Genomic DNA, 6,565 nt, shown 5'->3' with positions numbered 1-6,565 from the left:
TAATAAAAAAAATCAGAAACAAAAATTCTGTTATCTAAGGGAGCAAAAGTGATTTGAACTGCCCAGGGAGAGATGGAACTGGAGCCCTTACTTGGGGACTGAGCAGCACCTGGGACCCGCCCTTAAACGTGTGCCTCCTGTATGTTGGGGGCTGTATCAAGTCAGCATCAGATAAGGGGAGCTGCTGGGTTCCGGTGAAGCTAGTCCTATGTTTAAGTGTAGAGCCAATAATCTCAAATTTAAATAGTCACAGATGGCTTGCTAAAATGAAAGGCATTTAAAGACCTTCTAAATTCTGGAAGTCAACATCGCCAAACTATGTGGGGATAGCTACACAGACAACATGAATAAGGCTTTTATTAGCATAAATTTGGCAACTGTTAAAATACTTCATTATAAATAGGAAGAGGCAGAAGTACAAGGGTAGACAGTCTCCGAAGCCTGTTCATGATGTTATAGCAAATTCACAACTTGCTGTGCTCCTTCTATTTGAAATGAAGTGACAATATCTACCATCACTGTTATTTTAAACAAACAAAATGAAATTAACTCAATAAATATCTTTTATTAAAGAAAAAAAGGAATATTGTTAAGCACCAAAACTGTATGTTGTTACATTGCATGTACAAGAAGAGAAAGTGATTGCAATACTTGCTGTACAAGTACTTAACTCTGAAGTCATGGTGTAAAAAACATGAAAATACAAAGCAATACAATAATTACAATGCAGAAAATTTGCACTAAAGAGCAAAAGGCAACCGTCAAAACAATTATTGGAGATTTCAGAGTATTGCTATAAATGCCTGCTTAGTTTTTTCTTTGTACTTTTAATACTTCAGAATATTAAGGGAGCATATTTAAGTATTGTAAATTTTCAAGGAGTTGGCATTTACAATACACTGTGCACACTTCCGTTTAATGTACGGTGTTAAAGCCTCTTTAAAAGCCAAGCACAATGTGCTAGTGTTTTGCTTCTACCATTATAATATTGCACAAAGCTAGTAAATGGTGAATTGGTTTGCCATTGTAATTTTCACTTAACCAGAAAGGCTAAAAAACATGTCAGTTTCAGGAGCCCTAATGGGCTTTTAATCATGCAAAATGATCTGTAGCCTTCAATTTTTCAAACTATGTATTATGGTTTCACACTTGGCAAGACATACAGTACGAGAAACTCAACGAGACAGTGGGGATTCTGTCCAAGTTAAAGAAGTCAGAAGTCACTGTCTGGGTGGTATTTTCTATCCCTCTTGGTTCACAACTGAAGGGAAAATGCCATCTTGTGACCATGAAGACTTCTTAAAACCAATATAATTAGTACTGGGAAAAGCTAGAATAACTTGTTACACTCTTGGATAGTTAACCATAGAACATGCAAGTTAAAACAAAAAACAAAAAACAAAGAAAACCCCCCAAACTTCCCTTGATAAAATTCACCTCTATAACCAACACCCATACCTTTGTGTATACATATAAAAATGACTTTCCACGGTCTTTCCCCTCCACCCTTAACTCCCCCAAATTGAGCCACCCTTAGTTATACCTGACTTTTAAAAAAACCAACAAAAAACTTTCCCTTAACTCTCAAAACAAATGACTGCTTTGAGATTCAATGTGAAATAGCCTTGATGAAATATTTATTATATGTCAACCTCCGAGGTATTTTCTGTACATGCACCTTAACAGTGGCATAATAAAAATGGGGAAGGGGAAAAACATTTATAAATTTGAATTCAACCAACAAACCCCTCAAATACCAAGCTGCACATTTATATTTGTGGGTAAAACAGAATATTTTAGAGTGAACGTATCTTCCAAATAACCCAATGGGGCAAACATGTCACACACGCGCACACACATACAGGACCCCGATTCCCTCTCACCCTTAAAAAAAAACAAAAACTCTGTTTACATACATGATAGTTTAGGCAGCAATATAAACTCATTTTGTAGGAAAAACTTTTAAATTAGACTATAGGATGAAAAATACCATTGCTTCAACTTACAAAGCAATTAGGCAGAGATCCCTCTTTATGTGCTTTAACTAAAGAGCACTTTGCAGCAAAATTCAGAAGTAACTACTGATTCAGTTCAGTAGCACTAAATAAATGCAATATGCTCCAACAGTAAGGTGCTTCTACTCTCTTACCTCTTGCATCTGGAATATATCTTGCTGGTCAATCCTCTAACACTAAGCATAGCTCTTCTTGTATGCTAAGCTATAAATGTGAAATAAAATCTGTTTAAAATGCACATTTAACTTTATATTATCATTTAAATTCAGTGCAAGAATTAGGTAAAACTTGTTAAGGTTTCTGCTCTCATTATCAAATGGCTGCATGTTAATGCGTCTGCCACGGTTTTTAAATGTTTTACAGCTGTTCAAAACGATTTCTTACAAATAACCTGGTAATAATGTATATGAAATCTGAACTCCCTGATAAGGTCTTTAAGGGACCCCTTACTATAGCACTTTACAGGTTGGTATCTGATACGATGTGCATACTAAATAAATTATAAAGGTTAAAAAAAAAAAAAAAAACCAAAACTTTGTATTTAGTGGAAGAAAAAACTTTCCTTAGGCTAAGACTAAACTGACTTAGGCACGGACTTAAATTTATACACAAACTCAATGAATGCAATTAAAAAATGGAATCTTAAGGAATGTATAAAATTAAATTGTGTTAATTGTACACTGGTCCCATTCCAAACAGAGGATGCTGCCTGTTCATTTTTGTTCCACTGATATGAGGTTTAATTCTTAGTGCCGGCTATGGCCTAAGTATGCCTCAGAATTTAACACATTTTATGGCAAAGTGGCCATGCCATATGTTACCAAAAATTGCTACACAGTTCAGCTTTGTAGAAACAAGGATTTTTGCCCCCTCATTTTACACAGTAAATCACAGTGCAGAAAATTCCCTATGGTTTCATGCAATGAGGAAAACCCCACTTTCCCACTGGAAAATACTATACCTGGTCAACATTTACGGCTGCATCTAAATTTGCTTAAAAATACACGTTAAGAGATCTTTCAGTTCCACAATGAACAACTAGGGAATGATTGTTTTTATGCAGCTCACAAACTCAAAACCTATAAAACATATATCAAGTAAGCAAGACAATTGCTCATCTTATAATCCTCTTTAGCCAGGAATTTCATCACACTGCCTCACCACAGTACCACCCAGATTTGAGATTAGGAATACCTTTTCTATATGTACCACATTGGTTATATACACAGCATTTTGACTGTAAGTGGGAGAACTATTTAAAAATGGCATTCAAGTGAGCAGTAATCTTAACCTTAAAATATCCTCAAGTTATCTCTTTCCCTATTTAAAATCTATTAGTCGAGACCAGATTGGTAAATGAACTTCTAAAGTGATTCAGCACAAACAAGCAGCTGTTTGTGTATTCTTATGACAGAAATGACACATTGAGATATAACTCCCAAATATTTTAAACCATATAAATAGTATAGGCAAGTTTGGAACTTGAAATGTGTGATCATCTGTAACTACCATCTTAATTAAATATATTAGAATTTAATATTAAGAGCAAAGACACTCTTTTTTTTTTTTAAGGGCCGGGGCGGGGGGGAATTTAACCATGCTTACAGAATTGTTGGGTTCCAAACTGCATTAAAATTAACATGAGGAGGGCACCTGGGTGGCTCAGTTGGTTAAGCGACTGCCTTCACAGCTCAGGTCATGATCCTGGAGTCCCGGGATCGAGTCCCACATCGGGCTCCCTGCTCAGCTGGGAGCCTGCTTCTTCTGATCCTTACCCGTTCTCATGCTCTTTCTTTCTCACTCTCTCTCTCAAATAAATAAAATAAAATCTTTAAAAAAAAAAAAATTAACATAAGGAAAAAAATTAACTTGAGGATTCAACTGGTAATCTCATCTTGGACAAGTGGACTGTACTTATTTGAAATTTTAACACTGTGAGAACTCCAAAGGTGGATGATCTGCAGTAACTCGTAATTCTGTGCAAGTAGGAATCTGAATCTTAAGGATGGAAAATAGGTGTGGTGGAGGAAGTTTATTTAGCAGAGTAAGTATAGCTGGTTTTAAACGAGGGTTTGCTTTAACCTACTCATCATCTTCAAGTGAGATAATCTTCATGAAGTGCCACAGTGGGATGTACTCAAGAGTTTTGGATGCACCCCCAAAAGGATTCACAGGGGTCTGTACCCCCTCCAGAGTACTACAGACTTACGAGAACATGGTTCTGGAAGACAAATCACAGTACCCATTTATAAGTGAGCCTGTTTTTTAATGGAATCCCAGCTGTAACACTAAATGGGGAGCAAATTCCTGACATATGAAAGTTCTAGTGCTTTTGCTGTTAATTTAATGTTAAGTTCTCCTGTATTTTTCTAAATATCAATGAATGAAAAAACAAACTTATTCATAAGCATCCAAAGGCTTAAAACTGATACATGATTTTTTTAAGGTTTGCAAATTTGCTTAAACTTTTTTTTTTTTTGCCAAATTATATTAATCAAACCAATCATTATTTTGGTTGAAAAGCACACTTCAATGCTTTACTGAAGGAAACGGGGATAATTCCACACCCACCTCCCCCATTGTGGGATAAAAATTAAGTCTCTATACTAGATATGTATTTAACCTTCCAAGATAAGATATAGGAATAATACAACAAGAAAACTAATGTATTGTGAAAAAACTGTGCAAAAGCTCCTACTCTCATCAATAAACAGAAAATTTTCTCCATAATTATTTTAAAGGAAATACATCTTAAAGTGACAAAGGTGTAAGCATGTTTTCTCTCTTCTGAAAAACTAATTCATATACATTGGAGGGCTTTTACTCTGGGACTGCTTTCTGGGTCTAGGCCAGAGAAATGTCTCAGAAGAAATAAAGTTCTTTTTGGTACATCAGTCCTTACTTAACTCCCTTCATATAAAGGCCAATATCTGTCTGATGCAGAATTACACTCTACAGAATACTACAGACTGAGTCTGCCATATCTACCTTCATTCAAGCCCACAACACTCCTGCTGAGAATTCATAATGGCTCCATTCATATAAATGTGCCCTTCAGGACGCCATTATGGCAAACTCAGCACCTGGAACTACATACGTATGTTTTAAAAGGTCTACTAACAGTAATAAAGGTGCTCTCCCCAAATTCCACTCAAAACATGTGAAGATAGTGAAATGCTAGCGAAGGAGGCTTTTCTGCCTGTCTACTTTCTGCATATTTGTAGAGCACACTTCACTGTGGAGCATAAAAAGAAAAACTTAAATGGTGCATGTTAAACAGACTTAAGATCTGCATCCCTATTACTGAATTCTCATTTTTGATTCTCAATAGGAAAGTCATGTTGAATTACACTAATCGAGCAATCGTTCAAACAAAAGGACTAAAAATAATCTGAAATATTATCAAGTTACAAAGTATTGCTTTTCATAAACAAAGCTGCACATGAAATTCAAACTATTATAAATTCACAATTATGAAGAGCTATTTAAAAGCATGGAAATTTTTACTTCAAAACCTTACAAAGTGTGAGAGTATGTGGTCTTTTAAAAATATGCCATGGTAAATGTGTCATGTTGTGGTAAACACATTAAGTGTATCTCCATGGTTATAGATCTTTTCAGATGTTGAACATCTTTATGAAAATTCCTTTGGAGATGAGTAATGTGGAAATTTTCAGTGCGTTTCCATCTGATTCTTTCCAATTCCTGTCCTATAGCTATCATGATAAACTTCTTTTTCAGAGTGTCCGACTATTTATACAAGCTGATATAGAAGAAGCTCTGTGTTTTCAAGCAAAGGACTATTCAGTGCACTTAAAGATGGATTTCAAAGCAGTCCCAATACAGCTCACAGTAGGTCTCTGTCAACCCGGTGTTCTTCCAACTCAGAGCAACCCCTAGCTTGACTGGCCACTACAAGGATGTACACGGGTGGACAGGAAGGAAGGGAAGGTGCTTAAAAAACCAGGCATCTCTGGAAGGCCTTTTCTTCATTGCATCAGAAGCATTGCACATCTAAAACTCATGTTAACCACCAATATTGGAATGACTGGAAAAGCGATAACTTGCCAATTGTGCTTCCATTTTTTCATACCACAGAGCCAACACACTTTGCATCTAACGGAATCCAGTTGGGAAATCACACATTTAAAATTTTGTTTTCCAAAAAAATCTTTGATCTTCAACTGTAGGTGTTTTTTCTTTCTGTTGAGTCACCTGTTTACAAACAAAAATATACAGTGTATTAAAAAATACTGACTTATTAAAGACAGTGTGGTCTTTTAAAAATATGTCATGTTAAATGTATCATGTTGTTGTAAACACATATATGTTCCCACACAACTTTTGCAATATCTGGCACTGGTATTTCTTACAAATGGCCATTTGTAAAGACAGTATATAAGAGACATGTTTTAAAAAAATGCGTTTGTATTCTTCAAGCAATAAAAATGGAAACAAAATAATTAGAATACAACTTTGAACACTTAGAAGGTTATATGTTAGATTCACTTTTATTCCTTTTACTCTAACATTTTGTCAGAACTATACAA

At 35.4% G+C, this 6,565-nt stretch overlaps 1 protein-coding gene across 1 annotated transcript in view; it reads right to left on the bottom strand.

The window, feature by feature from the left end:
* Positions 1–5,345: 5,345 nt before the first annotated feature.
* Positions 5,346–6,565, bottom strand: part of JMY (junction mediating and regulatory protein, p53 cofactor) — a 93,091-nt gene continuing 91,871 nt past the window's right edge. Inside the window, exon 11 of the mRNA XM_035014728.1 lies at positions 5,346–6,230. The gene's annotated coding sequence lies outside the window, so the exon portion shown is untranslated. The remainder of the gene's footprint in view (positions 6,231–6,565) is intronic.

The sequence above is a fragment of the Mirounga leonina genome, unplaced genomic scaffold (assembly GCF_011800145.1).
Source record: "Mirounga leonina isolate KUSES-001 unplaced genomic scaffold, KU_Mleo_1.0 Mir_168, whole genome shotgun sequence".
Classification (NCBI taxonomy): Eukaryota; Metazoa; Chordata; class Mammalia; order Carnivora; family Phocidae; genus Mirounga; species Mirounga leonina.
Note: the sequence above shows the minus strand (reverse complement) of the source record. Positions and strands in the feature narration are given on the sequence as shown.